The following is an 18,115-nucleotide window of genomic DNA, read 5'->3' as shown; positions in this document are numbered from 1 at the left end:
CCTAATCCATCTGTGAGGGTGGCCACTGAAAGAGAATTTTAAAGCTGACAGAATAGGCGAGGGAAGGCATAGGAGATTTCCACACCCAGCAAGGAAGACTTTCCCGAAATGGAAGAAAGAAACGAGCAAACAGAGACACCGGTAGCCCGCCCGGAAAAGAGTCTGCCCCTGAGAGAAAGCACCCTGACCAGGTTCACGCGTGGGTGGGTGGCGAGCCGGCGGCGTTCAGAAGAGCGAGGCCCGCAGTCTGTGCGGAAGACACCTGCGCTCGGGTGTGTGTGGCGGCGCGATTCACAAGCAGCTCTAGATGTTAAACCAAGGAGAAGCCAGGGAGTTCCCAACGCCCCAGGTGTCCTCAGCCCACAACTGGCTGCTGTGGGAATGCGAAGCCCGGCTCCTTGTCTCAGAGCGGGGTTCCCAGGAGGATCAGGCTGAAGCTGGGACTTGGCCTCAAAGTGTCCCCTCGCATGGCCACCCCCTTCCCCTTCCTGCTCCTCTACTCCTGGTGCCCCTCCATCCAGGGGCCAGACCTTAAAGAGTCACCGCAAGAGAATCCTGGTCCCAAAGGAGCCTTCTGGGGGACCGGTGCTGAGAGAGGTTGTGGGCATGGCCCGCTGGGGCTCTGCCCGACCCAGGGCTGAGAGATGCAACCTCCCAGCTCTGGGTCCCTGCAGGAAGTGTTGGCAAGCACAGGGCCAGTCCTCCAAAGGCCCAGGTGCAGGGAGCCCAGGCCAAGCAGCCTGTGGAAGAAGCCACTTGCCGTGCCACCCCGGGAACAGGACTGCAGGCCCCGGCCCTTCCCACCTCCTCCTCCCCCCCGCCCCCCACCCCCGACAAGGCACAGGGCTCAGAGACACCTCAGACTCTTGCTACCCAAAGTGCAAAGGGCATCAGTTGCTCCTCCAACCCCCCCGCCCAGCAGACCACGTTGTCCAGCCAGCCCCCGGGCCTCCCTGGGGTGCCCAGCACAAAAGTGCAGACACCCACCGGACCCTCAATCTCAGCTTTCGGATGTTTTCGCCACTCTAAGGACCCGCAGGCCAGCTGGGCCTTCGGGCAGGACAGAGAGCCCCGGAATCCGACGTGGAGAGCTGCGTGGAGAGCTGCGTGTACCTCCCCATCAGGAGGCGGTCCCCACCTCCGCGGCTCTCCCCTTGCGGGGAGCGGCAGCCCAGCCGGCAGCCGCAGGGCCTCAGGGAAGACACCAGGCTAGGCCCCCGCGGGGGCACAGCGGGGGCACGTCCCCCGCACTCACGCGACTTAGGGACGGCTGCTGGAGACTGCTGCGGCCACCCTGCTGCCGGGTTTCTGGAGGGCTTCCTGGAAGCAGCGTCCACACCAAGCCCTTGGAAGGCCCAGGCGACGGAGGAGCCGGTCAGGCAGGGGCCGAGGACGGTGAGAGGCCGGGCGGGAAGGAGCATGTCAGGCAGGGGCAGAGGACGGTGACAGGCCGGGCGGGGAGGAGCCGGTCAGGCGGGAGCCCAGGACAGTGACGGGCCAGGCCGGGGAGGAGTGCGTCAGGCAGGGGCAGAGGAGACGGGCTGGGTAAGGGTTAGGGTTACAGTTAGGGCACAATTCACAATCGCAAAGACGTGGAAGCGACCCGAGTGCCCATCCATCCAGGAGTGCATTAATAAAATGTGGCGCGTGGACACCACGGAGTGCCATTCGGCTGTGAGGAGCAGCGGTGAGAGGGCGCCTCTCGTGTTCTCCTGGCCAGAGCTGGAACCCGTTCCAGTAAGCCAGGTATCCCAAGAATGGACACACGAGCACCACGTGAGCGCGCTCACCAGCAAATTGGTACGAACGGATGGACACCTAAGTGGACAGAGAGGAATCACCTTCATCGGGTGGGTGTCGGGCGGGTGGGGGGAGGGGAGGGGCATACACATCCATTAGGCATGGGGTGGGTGCGCACCGACTGGGGGATGGGAGCACTTGAAGCTCTGACCCGAGGGGGGAGGCTGGGAGAGGGCAACGCACCCGACCTTAACATTGGTACCCCCACGATACGCTGGAACAACATGAGAGGTATATGAATGAGAACACAGGGGGGAGGGGGGCACGGGCAACACATGTCACCTGAACACTTGTACTCCCATCATCTGCTTGAAAAGAGAGAGAAAAGAAAATGCAATCCTAGAGGTAAGAGACACTTTTTAAAAATCATGAATCCGAAGAGAAAAGTAAAAGGAGGCCTGTGGAGCAGGTCTGGGTGTGACTCCGGATCCCCCAACATCAGGTGCCACCACCAAAGATTCCTGCGTGTAGCCCATAGAACCCCAAAAGCAACGGGACGAGTTCTGGTCACATACTCCCTCAAAATGACATCCTGGCCTTCTTCTGGAACTCCCTCCCCTCTCAGACTCTCAAGGTTTCCTCCAGCGTGTCGGTTCCCACAGAGCAGACCTTTGGTCTGAGACCTGACAGTCCAGATGCCACGCATGCTGCCGCGTGGCGGCGGTGTCGCGGCTTGGGACAAGAGGAGGCCCCACGGTGCGGGCTGCGGCGCCAGGCACCGCGGCGGGCGCTGAGGGTTGGGGTCACCCCCACCCCGGGCCGCCGCCGCCCCGCTCCCAGAAAGGGGACAGAACAAGAGGAAAAAAAAAAAAAAAAAAAGCAGCAGCCTGTGGCACCCGGTATTCCCAGGCGGTCTCCCATCCAAGTACTAACCAGGCCCGACCCTGCTTAGCTTCCGAGACCAGACGAGATCGGGGGCGTTCAGGGTGGGGTGGCCCTAGACGGCGGCGGAGGGCGCCCCTGCCCCGCTCAAGAAGCCGAGCCTCTCTGCGCTTTCCCCCCCGCCGCCGCCGCCGCCGCCGCCGCCGCCGTCGCCGCCTCCCGCCCCAGGCCCCGCGCCGGGCCGGGCCTGTTGAGTTCGCCGGCCGGGTCCCGCGGGCTCCCAGGGACGGGGTTGATGGGCGGGGCGGGGCGGCCCGGGGCGGGGGGGGGGGGGCTGTCTCTCTATACACACACACACACACTCACACTCACTCACACTCACACAAGATGCGCCTCCACGGCTGGACTCGCCAAGGTGGAGCCCTCCCAGCCCCCCTCGTCTCCTCCCCAGGCCTCCTTCACCTACCCGCTGCCCACCCCCAGCGCGTCGCCGCCGCTGACTGCGCACGCGCGAGCGCGGGGCGCTCGCCCTTTGACCCCAGCCAGGGGCCGCCCTCCCCCACAACCCCTTTCAGCTGCGCCCCCCCCTCGCCCTGTGGGTGGGCTGCCGCCTATTCCCCGGGGCCAGGGCTGGGGCACAGCCAGTGTATGGGGCGTCTCTCTCTGGGGATGTGTCCCATGGGTGGGGTGGGGTGGTTTGTGGGGCGCTGAAGAAATCAGTCCCCTCCATCTCCTACCTCTGGAAAACGCCCAAGCCCGTGGAGAACTGCCGGCACCGCTTCGTGGGGGCCGGGACCCTCCTCCGTGTCCTCCTGTGGCCCAGTCCAAGGGGCCTGGGCCTGGCCGGGGCTGCATTGGACCCCGACCACCCTGGCGTGTGGACTCGCTAAAAATCGGCCATTAGATATTGGATTCCAGCTTCCTTGAGGTCATTTCACTAATGAGTGCACCGGAAAGAGTTTCCTAATCCATCTGTGAGGGTGGCCACTGAAAGAGAATTTTAAAGCTGACAGAATAGGCGAGGGAAGGCATAGGAGATTTCCACACCCAGCAAGGAAGACTTTCCCGAAATGGAAGAAAGAAACGAGCAAACAGAGACACCGGTAGCCCGCCCGGAAAAGAGTCTGCCCCTGAGAGAAAGCACCCTGACCAGGTTCACGCGTGGGTGGGTGGCGAGCCGGCGGCGTTCAGAAGAGCGAGGCCCGCAGTCTGTGCGGAAGACACCTGCGCTCGGGTGTGTGTGGCGGCGCGATTCACAAGCAGCTCTAGATGTTAAACCAAGGAGAAGCCAGGGAGTTCCCAACGCCCCAGGTGTCCTCAGCCCACGACTGGCTGCTGTGGGAATGCGAAGCCCGGCTCCTTGTCTCAGAGCGGGGTTCCCAGGAGGATCAGGCTGAAGCTGGGACTTGGCCTCAAAGTGTCCCCTCGCATGGCCACCCCCTTCCCCTTCCTGCTCCTCTACTCCTGGTGCCCCTCCATCCAGGGGCCAGACCTTAAAGAGTCACCCCAAGAGAATCCTGGTCCCAAAGGAGCCTTCTGGGGGACCGGTGCTGAGAGAGGTTGTGGGCATGGCCCGCTGGGGCTCTGCCCGACCCAGGGCTGAGAGATGCAACCTCCCAGCTCTGGGTCCCTGCAGGAAGTGTTGGCAAGCACAGGGCCAGTCCTCCAAAGGCCCAGGTGCAGGGAGCCCAGGCCAAGCAGCCTGTGGAAGAAGCCACTTGCCGTGCCACCCCGGGAACAGGACTGCAGGCCCCGGCCCTTCCCACCTCCTCCTCCCCCCCGCCCCCCACCCCCGACAAGGCACAGGGCTCAGAGACACCTCAGACTCTTGCTACCCAAAGTGCAAAGGGCATCAGTTGCTCCTCCAACCCCCCCGCCCAGCAGACCACGTTGTCCAGCCAGCCCCCGGGCCTCCCTGGGGTGCCCAGCACAAAAGTGCAGACACCCACCGGACCCTCAATCTCAGCTTTCGGATGTTTTCGCCACTCTAAGGACCCGCAGGCCAGCTGGGCCTTCGGGCAGGACAGAGAGCCCCGGAATCCGACGTGGAGAGCTGCGTGGAGAGCTGCGTGTACCTCCCCATCAGGAGGCGGTCCCCACCTCCGCGGCTCTCCCCTTGCGGGGAGCGGCAGCCCAGCCGGCAGCCGCAGGGCCTCAGGGAAGACACCAGGCTGGGCCCCCGCGGGGGCACAGCGGGGGCACGTCCCCCGCACTCACGCGACTTAGGGACGGCTGCTGGAGACTGCTGCGGCCACCCTGCTGCCGGGTTTCTGGAGGGCTTCCTGGAAGCAGCGTCCACACCAAGCCCTTGGAAGGCCCAGGCGACGGAGGAGCCGGTCAGGCAGGGGCCGAGGACGGTGAGAGGCCGGGCGGGAAGGAGCATGTCAGGCAGGGGCAGAGGACGGTGACAGGCCGGGCGGGGAGGAGCCGGTCAGGCGGGAGCCCAGGACAGTGACGGGCCAGGCCGGGGAGGAGTGCGTCAGGCAGGGGCAGAGGAGACGGGCTGGGTAAGGGTTAGGGTTACAGTTAGGGCACAATTCACAATCGCAAAGACGTGGAAGCGACCCGAGTGCCCATCCATCCAGGAGTGCATTAATAAAATGTGGCGCGTGGACACCACGGAGTGCCATTCGGCTGTGAGGAGCAGCGGTGAGAGGGCGCCTCTCGTGTTCTCCTGGCCAGAGCTGGAACCCGTTCCAGTAAGCCAGGTATCCCAAGAATGGACACACGAGCACCACGTGAGCGCGCTCACCAGCAAATTGGTACGAACGGATGGACACCTAAGTGGACAGAGAGGAATCACCTTCATCGGGTGGGTGTCGGGCGGGTGGGGGGAGGGGAGGGGCATACACATCCATTAGGCATGGGGTGGGTGCGCACCGACTGGGGGATGGGAGCACTTGAAGCTCTGACCCGAGGGGGGAGGCTGGGAGAGGGCAACGCACCCGACCTTAACATTGGTACCCCCACGATACGCTGGAACAACATGAGAGGTATATGAATGAGAACACAGGGGGGAGGGGGGCACGGGCAACACATGTCACCTGAACACTTGTACTCCCATCATCTGCTTGAAAAGAGAGAGAAAAGAAAATGCAATCCTAGAGGTAAGAGACACTTTTTAAAAATCATGAATCCGAAGAGAAAAGTAAAAGGAGGCCTGTGGAGCAGGTCTGGGTGTGACTCCGGATCCCCCAACATCAGGTGCCACCACCAAAGATTCCTGCGTGTAGCCCATAGAACCCCAAAAGCAACGGGACGAGTTCTGGTCACATACTCCCTCAAAATGACATCCTGGCCTTCTTCTGGAACTCCCTCCCCTCTCAGACTCTCAAGGTTTCCTCCAGCGTGTCGGTTCCCACAGAGCAGACCTTTGGTCTGAGACCTGACAGTCCAGATGCCACGCATGCTGCCGCGTGGCGGCGGTGTCGCGGCTTGGGACAAGAGGAGGCCCCACGGTGCGGGCTGCGGCGCCAGGCACCGCGGCGGGCGCTGAGGGTTGGGGTCACCCCCACCCCGGGCCGCCGCCGCCCCGCTCCCAGAAAGGGGACAGAACAAGAGGAAAAAAAAAAAAAAAAAAAGCAGCAGCCTGTGGCACCCGGTATTCCCAGGCGGTCTCCCATCCAAGTACTAACCAGGCCCGACCCTGCTTAGCTTCCGAGACCAGACGAGATCGGGGGCGTTCAGGGTGGGGTGGCCCTAGACGGCGGCGGAGGGCGCCCCTGCCCCGCTCAAGAAGCCGAGCCTCTCTGCGCTTTCCCCCCCGCCGCCGCCGCCGCCGCCGCCGCCGCCGTCGCCGCCTCCCGCCCCAGGCCCCGCGCCGGGCCGGGCCTGTTGAGTTCGCCGGCCGGGTCCCGCGGGCTCCCAGGGACGGGGTTGATGGGCGGGGCGGGGCGGCCCGGGGCGGGGGGGGGGGGGGGCTGTCTCTCTATACACACACACACACACTCACACTCACTCACACTCACACAAGATGCGCCTCCACGGCTGGACTCGCCAAGGTGGAGCCCTCCCAGCCCCCCTCGTCTCCTCCCCAGGCCTCCTTCACCTACCCGCTGCCCACCCCCAGCGCGTCGCCGCCGCTGACTGCGCACGCGCGAGCGCGGGGCGCTCGCCCTTTGACCCCAGCCAGGGGCCGCCCTCCCCCACAACCCCTTTCAGCTGCGCCCCCCCCTCGCCCTGTGGGTGGGCTGCCGCCTATTCCCCGGGGCCAGGGCTGGGGCACAGCCAGTGTATGGGGCGTCTCTCTCTGGGGATGTGTCCCATGGGTGGGGTGGGGTGGTTTGTGGGGCGCTGAAGAAATCAGTCCCCTCCATCTCCTACCTCTGGAAAACGCCCAAGCCCGTGGAGAACTGCCGGCACCGCTTCGTGGGGGCCGGGACCCTCCTCCGTGTCCTCCTGTGGCCCAGTCCAAGGGGCCTGGGCCTGGCCGGGGCTGCATTGGACCCCGACCACCCTGGCGTGTGGACTCGCTAAAAATCGGCCATTAGATATTGGATTCCAGCTTCCTTGAGGTCATTTCACTAATGAGTGCACCGGAAAGAGTTTCCTAATCCATCTGTGAGGGTGGCCACTGAAAGAGAATTTTAAAGCTGACAGAATAGGCGAGGGAAGGCATAGGAGATTTCCACACCCAGCAAGGAAGACTTTCCCGAAATGGAAGAAAGAAACGAGCAAACAGAGACACCGGTAGCCCGCCCGGAAAAGAGTCTGCCCCTGAGAGAAAGCACCCTGACCAGGTTCACGCGTGGGTGGGTGGCGAGCCGGCGGCGTTCAGAAGAGCGAGGCCCGCAGTCTGTGCGGAAGACACCTGCGCTCGGGTGTGTGTGGCGGCGCGATTCACAAGCAGCTCTAGATGTTAAACCAAGGAGAAGCCAGGGAGTTCCCAACGCCCCAGGTGTCCTCAGCCCACGACTGGCTGCTGTGGGAATGCGAAGCCCGGCTCCTTGTCTCAGAGCGGGGTTCCCAGGAGGATCAGGCTGAAGCTGGGACTTGGCCTCAAAGTGTCCCCTCGCATGGCCACCCCCTTCCCCTTCCTGCTCCTCTACTCCTGGTGCCCCTCCATCCAGGGGCCAGACCTTAAAGAGTCACCGCAAGAGAATCCTGGTCCCAAAGGAGCCTTCTGGGGGACCGGTGCTGAGAGAGGTTGTGGGCATGGCCCGCTGGGGCTCTGCCCGACCCAGGGCTGAGAGATGCAACCTCCCAGCTCTGGGTCCCTGCAGGAAGTGTTGGCAAGCACAGGGCCAGTCCTCCAAAGGCCCAGGTGCAGGGAGCCCAGGCCAAGCAGCCTGTGGAAGAAGCCACTTGCCGTGCCACCCCGGGAACAGGACTGCAGGCCCCGGCCCTTCCCACCTCCTCCTCCCCCCCGCCCCCCACCCCCGACAAGGCACAGGGCTCAGAGACACCTCAGACTCTTGCTACCCAAAGTGCAAAGGGCATCAGTTGCTCCTCCAACCCCCCCGCCCAGCAGACCACGTTGTCCAGCCAGCCCCCGGGCCTCCCTGGGGTGCCCAGCACAAAAGTGCAGACAGCCACCGGACCCTCAATCTCAGCTTTCGGATGTTTTCGCCACTCTAAGGACCCGCAGGCCAGCTGGGCCTTCGGGCAGGACAGAGAGCCCCGGAATCCGACGTGGAGAGCTGCGTGGAGAGCTGCGTGTACCTCCCCATCAGGAGGCGGTCCCCACCTCCGCGGCTCTCCCCTTGCGGGGAGCGGCAGCCCAGCCGGCAGCCGCAGGGCCTCAGGGAAGACACCAGGCTGGGCCCCCGCGGGGGCACAGCGGGGGCACGTCCCCCGCACTCACGCGACTTAGGGACGGCTGCTGGAGACTGCTGCGGCCACCCTGCTGCCGGGTTTCTGGAGGGCTTCCTGGAAGCAGCGTCCACACCAAGCCCTTGGAAGGCCCAGGCGACGGAGGAGCCGGTCAGGCAGGGGCCGAGGACGGTGAGAGGCCGGGCGGGAAGGAGCATGTCAGGCAGGGGCAGAGGACGGTGACAGGCCGGGCGGGGAGGAGCCGGTCAGGCGGGAGCCCAGGACAGTGACGGGCCAGGCCGGGGAGGAGTGCGTCAGGCAGGGGCAGAGGAGACGGGCTGGGTAAGGGTTAGGGTTACAGTTAGGGCACAATTCACAATCGCAAAGACGTGGAAGCGACCCGAGTGCCCATCCATCCAGGAGTGCATTAATAAAATGTGGCGCGTGGACACCACGGAGTGCCATTCGGCTGTGAGGAGCAGCGGTGAGAGGGCGCCTCTCGTGTTCTCCTGGCCAGAGCTGGAACCCGTTCCAGTAAGCCAGGTATCCCAAGAATGGACACACGAGCACCACGTGAGCGCGCTCACCAGCAAATTGGTACGAACGGATGGACACCTAAGTGGACAGAGAGGAATCACCTTCATCGGGTGGGTGTCGGGCGGGTGGGGGGAGGGGAGGGGCATACACATCCATTAGGCATGGGGTGGGTGCGCACCGACTGGGGGATGGGAGCACTTGAAGCTCTGACCCGAGGGGGGAGGCTGGGAGAGGGCAACGCACCCGACCTTAACATTGGTACCCCCACGATACGCTGGAACAACATGAGAGGTATATGAATGAGAACACAGGGGGGAGGGGGGCACGGGCAACACATGTCACCTGAACACTTGTACTCCCATCATCTGCTTGAAAAGAGAGAGAAAAGAAAATGCAATCCTAGAGGTAAGAGACACTTTTTAAAAATCATGAATCCGAAGAGAAAAGTAAAAGGAGGCCTGTGGAGCAGGTCTGGGTGTGACTCCGGATCCCCCAACATCAGGTGCCACCACCAAAGATTCCTGCGTGTAGCCCATAGAACCCCAAAAGCAACGGGACGAGTTCTGGTCACATACTCCCTCAAAATGACATCCTGGCCTTCTTCTGGAACTCCCTCCCCTCTCAGACTCTCAAGGTTTCCTCCAGCGTGTCGGTTCCCACAGAGCAGACCTTTGGTCTGAGACCTGACAGTCCAGATGCCACGCATGCTGCCGCGTGGCGGCGGTGTCGCGGCTTGGGACAAGAGGAGGCCCCACGGTGCGGGCTGCGGCGCCAGGCACCGCGGCGGGCGCTGAGGGTTGGGGTCACCCCCACCCCGGGCCGCCGCCGCCCCGCTCCCAGAAAGGGGACAGAACAAGAGGAAAAAAAAAAAAAAAAAAAGCAGCAGCCTGTGGCACCCGGTATTCCCAGGCGGTCTCCCATCCAAGTACTAACCAGGCCCGACCCTGCTTAGCTTCCGAGACCAGACGAGATCGGGGGCGTTCAGGGTGGGGTGGCCCTAGACGGCGGCGGAGGGCGCCCCTGCCCCGCTCAAGAAGCCGAGCCTCTCTGCGCTTTCCCCCCCGCCGCCGCCGCCGCCGCCGCCGCCGCCGTCGCCGCCTCCCGCCCCAGGCCCCGCGCCGGGCCGGGCCTGTTGAGTTCGCCGGCCGGGTCCCGCGGGCTCCCAGGGACGGGGTTGATGGGCGGGGCGGGGCGGCCCGGGGCGGGGGGGGGGGGGGGCTGTCTCTCTATACACACACACACACACTCACACTCACTCACACTCACACAAGATGCGCCTCCACGGCTGGACTCGCCAAGGTGGAGCCCTCCCAGCCCCCCTCGTCTCCTCCCCAGGCCTCCTTCACCTACCCGCTGCCCACCCCCAGCGCGTCGCCGCCGCTGACTGCGCACGCGCGAGCGCGGGGCGCTCGCCCTTTGACCCCAGCCAGGGGCCGCCCTCCCCCACAACCCCTTTCAGCTGCGCCCCCCCCTCGCCCTGTGGGTGGGCTGCCGCCTATTCCCCGGGGCCAGGGCTGGGGCACAGCCAGTGTATGGGGCGTCTCTCTCTGGGGATGTGTCCCATGGGTGGGGTGGGGTGGTTTGTGGGGCGCTGAAGAAATCAGTCCCCTCCATCTCCTACCTCTGGAAAACGCCCAAGCCCGTGGAGAACTGCCGGCACCGCTTCGTGGGGGCCGGGACCCTCCTCCGTGTCCTCCTGTGGCCCAGTCCAAGGGGCCTGGGCCTGGCCGGGGCTGCATTGGACCCCGACCACCCTGGCGTGTGGACTCGCTAAAAATCGGCCATTAGATATTGGATTCCAGCTTCCTTGAGGTCATTTCACTAATGAGTGCACCGGAAAGAGTTTCCTAATCCATCTGTGAGGGTGGCAACTGAAAGAGAATTTTAAAGCTGACAGAATAGGCGAGGGAAGGCATAGGAGATTTCCACACCCAGCAAGGAAGACTTTCCCGAAATGGAAGAAAGAAACGAGCAAACAGAGACACCGGTAGCCCGCCCGGAAAAGAGTCTGCCCCTGAGAGAAAGCACCCTGACCAGGTTCACGCGTGGGTGGGTGGCGAGCCGGCGGCGTTCAGAAGAGCGAGGCCCGCAGTCTGTGCGGAAGACACCTGCGCTCGGGTGTGTGTGGCGGCGCGATTCACAAGCAGCTCTAGATGTTAAACCAAGGAGAAGCCAGGGAGTTCCCAACGCCCCAGGTGTCCTCAGCCCACAACTGGCTGCTGTGGGAATGCGAAGCCCGGCTCCTTGTCTCAGAGCGGGGTTCCCAGGAGGATCAGGCTGAAGCTGGGACTTGGCCTCAAAGTGTCCCCTCGCATGGCCACCCCCTTCCCCTTCCTGCTCCTCTACTCCTGGTGCCCCTCCATCCAGGGGCCAGACCTTAAAGAGTCACCGCAAGAGAATCCTGGTCCCAAAGGAGCCTTCTGGGGGACCGGTGCTGAGAGAGGTTGTGGGCATGGCCCGCTGGGGCTCTGCCCGACCCAGGGCTGAGAGATGCAACCTCCCAGCTCTGGGTCCCTGCAGGAAGTGTTGGCAAGCACAGGGCCAGTCCTCCAAAGGCCCAGGTGCAGGGAGCCCAGGCCAAGCAGCCTGTGGAAGAAGCCACTTGCCGTGCCACCCCGGGAACAGGACTGCAGGCCCCGGCCCTTCCCACCTCCTCCTCCCCCCCGCCCCCCACCCCCGACAAGGCACAGGGCTCAGAGACACCTCAGACTCTTGCTACCCAAAGTGCAAAGGGCATCAGTTGCTCCTCCAACCCCCCCGCCCAGCAGACCACGTTGTCCAGCCAGCCCCCGGGCCTCCCTGGGGTGCCCAGCACAAAAGTGCAGACAGCCACCGGACCCTCAATCTCAGCTTTCGGATGTTTTTGCCACTCTAAGGACCCGCAGGCCAGCTGGGCCTTCGGGCAGGACAGAGAGCCCCGGAATCCGACGTGGAGAGCTGCGTGGAGAGCTGCGTGTACCTCCCCATCAGGAGGCGGTCCCCACCTCCGCGGCTCTCCCCTTGCGGGGAGCGGCAGCCCAGCCGGCAGCCGCAGGGCCTCAGGGAAGACACCAGGCTGGGCCCCCGCGGGGGCACAGCGGGGGCACGTCCCCCGCACTCACGCGACTTAGGGACGGCTGCTGGAGACTGCTGCGGCCACCCTGCTGCCGGGTTTCTGGAGGGCTTCCTGGAAGCAGCGTCCACACCAAGCCCTTGGAAGGCCCAGGCGACGGAGGAGCCGGTCAGGCAGGGGCCGAGGACGGTGAGAGGCCGGGCGGGAAGGAGCATGTCAGGCAGGGGCAGAGGACGGTGACAGGCCGGGCGGGGAGGAGCCGGTCAGGCGGGAGCCCAGGACAGTGACGGGCCAGGCCGGGGAGGAGTGCGTCAGGCAGGGGCAGAGGAGACGGGCTGGGTAAGGGTTAGGGTTACAGTTAGGGCACAATTCACAATCGCAAAGACGTGGAAGCGACCCGAGTGCCCATCCATCCAGGAGTGCATTAATAAAATGTGGCGCGTGGACACCACGGAGTGCCATTCGGCTGTGAGGAGCAGCGGTGAGAGGGCGCCTCTCGTGTTCTCCTGGCCAGAGCTGGAACCCGTTCCAGTAAGCCAGGTATCCCAAGAATGGACACACGAGCACCACGTGAGCGCGCTCACCAGCAAATTGGTACGAACGGATGGACACCTAAGTGGACAGAGAGGAATCACCTTCATCGGGTGGGTGTCGGGCGGGTGGGGGGAGGGGAGGGGCATACACCTCCATTAGGCATGGGGTGGGTGCGCACCGACTGGGGGATGGGAGCACTTGAAGCTCTGACCCGAGGGGGGAGGCTGGGAGAGGGCAACGCACCCGACCTTAACATTGGTACCCCCACGATACGCTGGAACAACATGAGAGGTATATGAATGAGAACACAGGGGGGAGGGGGGCACGGGCAACACATGTCACCTGAACACTTGTACTCCCATCATCTGCTTGAAAAGAGAGAGAAAAGAAAATGCAATCCTAGAGGTAAGAGACACTTTTTAAAAATCATGAATCCGAAGAGAAAAGTAAAAGGAGGCCTGTGGAGCAGGTCTGGGTGTGACTCCGGATCCCCCAACATCAGGTGCCACCACCAAAGATTCCTGCGTGTAGCCCATAGAACCCCAAAAGCAACGGGACGAGTTCTGGTCACATACTCCCTCAAAATGACATCCTGGCCTTCTTCTGGAACTCCCTCCCCTCTCAGACTCTCAAGGTTTCCTCCAGCGTGTCGGTTCCCACAGAGCAGACCTTTGGTCTGAGACCTGACAGTCCAGATGCCACGCATGCTGCCGCGTGGCGGCGGTGTCGCGGCTTGGGACAAGAGGAGGCCCCACGGTGCGGGCTGCGGCGCCAGGCACCGCGGCGGGCGCTGAGGGTTGGGGTCACCCCCACCCCGGGCCGCCGCCGCCCCGCTCCCAAAAAGGGGACAGAACAAGAGGAAAAAAAAAAAAAAAAAAAAAAAGCAGCAGCCTGTGGCACCCGGTATTCCCAGGCGGTCTCCCATCCAAGTACTAACCAGGCCCGACCCTGCTTAGCTTCCGAGACCAGACGAGATCGGGGGCGTTCAGGGTGGGGTGGCCCTAGACGGCGGCGGAGGGCGCCCCTGCCCCGCTCAAGAAGCCGAGCCTCTCTGCGCTTTCTCCCCCGCCGCCGCCGCCGCCGCCTCCCGCCCCAGGCCCCGCGCCGGGCCGGGCCTGTTGAGTTCGCCGGCCGGGTCCCGCGGGCTCCCAGGGACGGGGTTGATGGGCGGGGCGGGGCGGCCCGGGGCGGGGGGGGGGCTGTCTCTCTATACACACACACACACACTCACACTCACTCACACTCACACAAGATGCGCCTCCACGGCTGGACTCGCCAAGGTGGAGCCCTCCCAGCCCCCCTCGTCTCCTCCCCAGGCCTCCTTCACCTACCCGCTGCCCACCCCCAGCGCGTCGCCGCCGCTGACTGCGCACGCGCGAGCGCGGGGCGCTCGCCCTTTGACCCCAGCCAGGGGCCGCCCTCCCCCACAACCCCTTTCAGCTGCGCCCCCCCCTCGCCCTGTGGGTGGGCTGCCGCCTATTCCCCGGGGCCAGGGCTGGGGCACAGCCAGTGTATGGGGCGTCTCTCTCTGGGGATGTGTCCCATGGGTGGGGTGGGGTGGTTTGTGGGGCGCTGAAGAAATCAGTCCCCTCCATCTCCTACCTCTGGAAAACGCCCAAGCCCGTGGAGAACTGCCGGCACCGCTTCGTGGGGGCCGGGACCCTCCTCCGTGTCCTCCTGTGGCCCAGTCCAAGGGGCCTGGGCCTGGCCGGGGCTGCATTGGACCCCGACCACCCTGGCGTGTGGACTCGCTAAAAATCGGCCATTAGATATTGGATTCCAGCTTCCTTGAGGTCATTTCACTAATGAGTGCACCGGAAAGAGTTTCCTAATCCATCTGTGAGGGTGGCCACTGAAAGAGAATTTTAAAGCTGACAGAATAGGCGAGGGAAGGCATAGGAGATTTCCACACCCAGCAAGGAAGACTTTCCCGAAATGGAAGAAAGAAACGAGCAAACAGAGACACCGGTAGCCCGCCCGGAAAAGAGTCTGCCCCTGAGAGAAAGCACCCTGACCAGGTTCACGCGTGGGTGGGTGGCGAGCCGGCGGCGTTCAGAAGAGCGAGGCCCGCAGTCTGTGCGGAAGACACCTGCGCTCGGGTGTGTGTGGCGGCGCGATTCACAAGCAGCTCTAGATGTTAAACCAAGGAGAAGCCAGGGAGTTCCCAACGCCCCAGGTGTCCTCAGCCCACGACTGGCTGCTGTGGGAATGCGAAGCCCGGCTCCTTGTCTCAGAGCGGGGTTCCCAGGAGGATCAGGCTGAAGCTGGGACTCGGCCTCAAAGTGTCCCCTCGCATGGCCACCCCCTTCCCCTTCCTGCTCCTCTACTCCTGGTGCCCCTCCATCCAGGGGCCAGACCTTAAAGAGTCACCGCAAGAGAATCCTGGTCCCAAAGGAGCCTTCTGGGGGACCGGTGCTGAGAGAGGTTGTGGGCATGGCCCGCTGGGGCTCTGCCCGACCCAGGGCTGAGAGATGCAACCTCCCAGCTCTGGGTCCCTGCAGGAAGTGTTGGCAAGCACAGGGCCAGTCCTCCAAAGGCCCAGGTGCAGGGAGCCCAGGCCAAGCAGCCTGTGGAAGAAGCCACTTGCCGTGCCACCCCGGGAACAGGACTGCAGGCCCCGGCCCTTCCCACCTCCTCCTCCCCCCCGCCCCCCACCCCCGACAAGGCACAGGGCTCAGAGACACCTCAGACTCTTGCTACCCAAAGTGCAAAGGGCATCAGTTGCTCCTCCAACCCCCCCGCCCAGCAGACCACGTTGTCCAGCCAGCCCCCGGGCCTCCCTGGGGTGCCCAGCACAAAAGTGCAGACACCCACCGGACCCTCAATCTCAGCTTTCGGATGTTTTCGCCACTCTAAGGACCCGCAGGCCAGCTGGGCCTTCGGGCAGGACAGAGAGCCCCGGAATCCGACGTGGAGAGCTGCGTGGAGAGCTGCGTGTACCTCCCCATCAGGAGGCGGTCCCCACCTCCGCGGCTCTCCCCTTGCGGGGAGCGGCAGCCCAGCCGGCAGCCGCAGGGCCTCAGGGAAGACACCAGGCTAGGCCCCCGCGGGGGCACAGCGGGGGCACGTCCCCCGCACTCAGGCGACTTAGGGACGGCTGCTGGAGACTGCTGCGGCCACCCTGCTGCCGGGTTTCTGGAGGGCTTCCTGGAAGCAGCGTCCACACCAAGCCCTTGGAAGGCCCAGGCGACGGAGGAGCCGGTCAGGCAGGGGCCGAGGACGGTGAGAGGCCGGGCGGGAAGGAGCATGTCAGGCAGGGGCAGAGGACGGTGACAGGCCGGGCAGGGAGGAGCCGGTCAGGCGGGAGCCCAGGACAGTGACGGGCCAGGCCGGGGAGGAGTGCGTCAGGCAGGGGCAGAGGAGACGGGCTGGGTAAGGGTTAGGGTTACAGTTAGGGCACAATTCACAATCGCAAAGACGTGGAAGCGACCCGAGTGCCCATCCATCCAGGAGTGCATTAATAAAATGTGGCGCGTGGACACCACGGAGTGCCATTCGGCTGTGAGGAGCAGCGGTGAGAGGGCGCCTCTCGTGTTCTCCTGGCCAGAGCTGGAACCCGTTCCAGTAAGCCAGGTATCCCAAGAATGGACACACGAGCACCACGTGAGCGCGCTCACCAGCAAATTGGTACGAACGGATGGACACCTAAGTGGACAGAGAGGAATCACCTTCATCGGGTGGGTGTCGGGCGGGTGGGGGGAGGGGAGGGGCATACACATCCATTAGGCATGGGGTGGGTGCGCACCGACTGGGGGATGGGAGCACTTGAAGCTCTGACCCGAGGGGGGAGGCTGGGAGAGGGCAACGCACCCGACCTTAACATTGGTACCCCCACGATACGCTGGAACAACATGAGAGGTATATGAATGAGAACACAGGGGGGAGGGGGGCACGGGCAACACATGTCACCTGAACACTTGTACTCCCATCATCTGCTTGAAAAGAGAGAGAAAAGAAAATGCAATCCTAGAGGTAAGAGACACTTTTTAAAAATCATGAATCCGAAGAGAAAAGTAAAAGGAGGCCTGTGGAGCAGGTCTGGGTGTGACTCCGGATCCCCCAACATCAGGTGCCACCACCAAAGATTCCTGCGTGTAGCCCATAGAACCCCAAAAGCAACGGGACGAGTTCTGGTCACATACTCCCTCAAAATGACATCCTGGCCTTCTTCTGGAACTCCCTCCCCTCTCAGACTCTCAAGGTTTCCTCCAGCGTGTCGGTTCCCACAGAGCAGACCTTTGGTCTGAGACCTGACAGTCCAGATGCCACGCATGCTGCCGCGTGGCGGCGGTGTCGCGGCTTGGGACAAGAGGAGGCCCCACGGTGCGGGCTGCGGCGCCAGGCACCGCGGCGGGCGCTGAGGGTTGGGGTCACCCCCACCCCGGGCCGCCGCCGCCCCTCTCCCAGAAAGGGGACAGAACAAGAGGAAAAAAAAAAAAAAAAAAAAAAGCAGCAGCCTGTGGCACCCGGTATTCCCAGGCGGTCTCCCATCCAAGTACTAACCAGGCCCGACCCTGCTTAGCTTCCGAGACCAGACGAGATCGGGGGCGTTCAGGGTGGGGTGGCCCTAGACGGCGGCGGAGGGCGCCCCTGCCCCGCTCAAGAAGCCGAGCCTCTCTGCGCTTTCCCCCCCGCCGCCGCCGCCGCCGCCGCCGCCGCCGCCGCCTCCCGCCCCAGGCCCCGCGCCGGGCCGGGCCTGTTGAGTTCGCCGGCCGGGTCCCGCGGGCTCCCAGGGACGGGGTTGATGGGCGGGGCGGGGCGGCCCGGGGCGGGGGGGGGGGGGGCTGTCTCTCTATACACACACACACACACTCACACTCACTCACACTCACACAAGATGCGCCTCCACGGCTGGACTCGCCAAGGTGGAGCCCTCCCAGCCCCCCTCGTCTCCTCCCCAGGCCTCCTTCACCTACCCGCTGCCCACCCCCAGCGCGTCGCCGCCGCTGACTGCGCACGCGCGAGCGCGGGGCGCTCGCCCTTTGACCCCAGCCAGGGGCCGCCCTCCCCCACAACCCCTTTCAGCTGCGCCCCCCCCTCGCCCTGTGGGTGGGCTGCCGCCTATTCCCCGGGGCCAGGGCTGGGGCACAGCCAGTGTATGGGGCGTCTCTCTCTGGGGATGTGTCCCATGGGTGGGGTGGGGTGGTTTGTGGGGCGCTGAAGAAATCAGTCCCCTCCATCTCCTACCTCTGGAAAACGCCCAAGCCCGTGGAGAACTGCCGGCACCGCTTCGTGGGGGCCGGGACCCTCCTCCGTGTCCTCCTGTGGCCCAGTCCAAGGGGCCTGGGCCTGGCCGGGGCTGCATTGGACCCCGACCAACCTGGCGTGTGGACTCGCTAAAAATCGGCCATTAGATATTGGATTCCAGCTTCCTTGAGGTCATTTCACTAATGAGTGCACCGGAAAGAGTTTCCTAATCCATCTGTGAGGGTGGCAACTGAAAGAGAATTTTAAAGCTGACAGAATAGGCGAGGGAAGGCATAGGAGATTTCCACACCCAGCAAGGAAGACTTTCCCGAAATGGAAGAAAGAAACGAGCAAACAGAGACACCGGTAGCCCGCCCGGAAAAGAGTCTGCCCCTGAGAGAAAGCACCCTGACCAGGTTCACGCGTGGGTGG

General features: G+C 64.0%; 5 pseudogenes; all 5 read right to left on the bottom strand.

Moving 5' to 3' along the window:
• Window positions 1-2,624: 2,624 nt before the first annotated feature.
• LOC142863248 (uncharacterized) lies at window positions 2,625-2,743 on the bottom strand (annotated as a pseudogene).
• A 3,465-nt stretch (window positions 2,744-6,208) lies between these two features.
• LOC142863247 (uncharacterized) lies at window positions 6,209-6,327 on the bottom strand (annotated as a pseudogene).
• A 3,467-nt stretch (window positions 6,328-9,794) lies between these two features.
• On the bottom strand, window positions 9,795-9,913 carry LOC142863246 (uncharacterized; annotated as a pseudogene).
• A 3,471-nt stretch (window positions 9,914-13,384) lies between these two features.
• LOC142863244 (uncharacterized) lies at window positions 13,385-13,503 on the bottom strand (annotated as a pseudogene).
• A 3,447-nt stretch (window positions 13,504-16,950) lies between these two features.
• On the bottom strand, window positions 16,951-17,069 carry LOC142863243 (uncharacterized; annotated as a pseudogene).
• Between the last annotated feature and the right edge of the window lie 1,046 nt (window positions 17,070-18,115).

This window comes from Microcebus murinus, chromosome 21 (assembly GCF_040939455.1).
Source record: "Microcebus murinus isolate Inina chromosome 21, M.murinus_Inina_mat1.0, whole genome shotgun sequence".
Taxonomy (NCBI): Eukaryota; Metazoa; Chordata; class Mammalia; order Primates; family Cheirogaleidae; genus Microcebus; species Microcebus murinus.
Note: the sequence above shows the minus strand (reverse complement) of the source record. Positions and strands in the feature narration are given on the sequence as shown.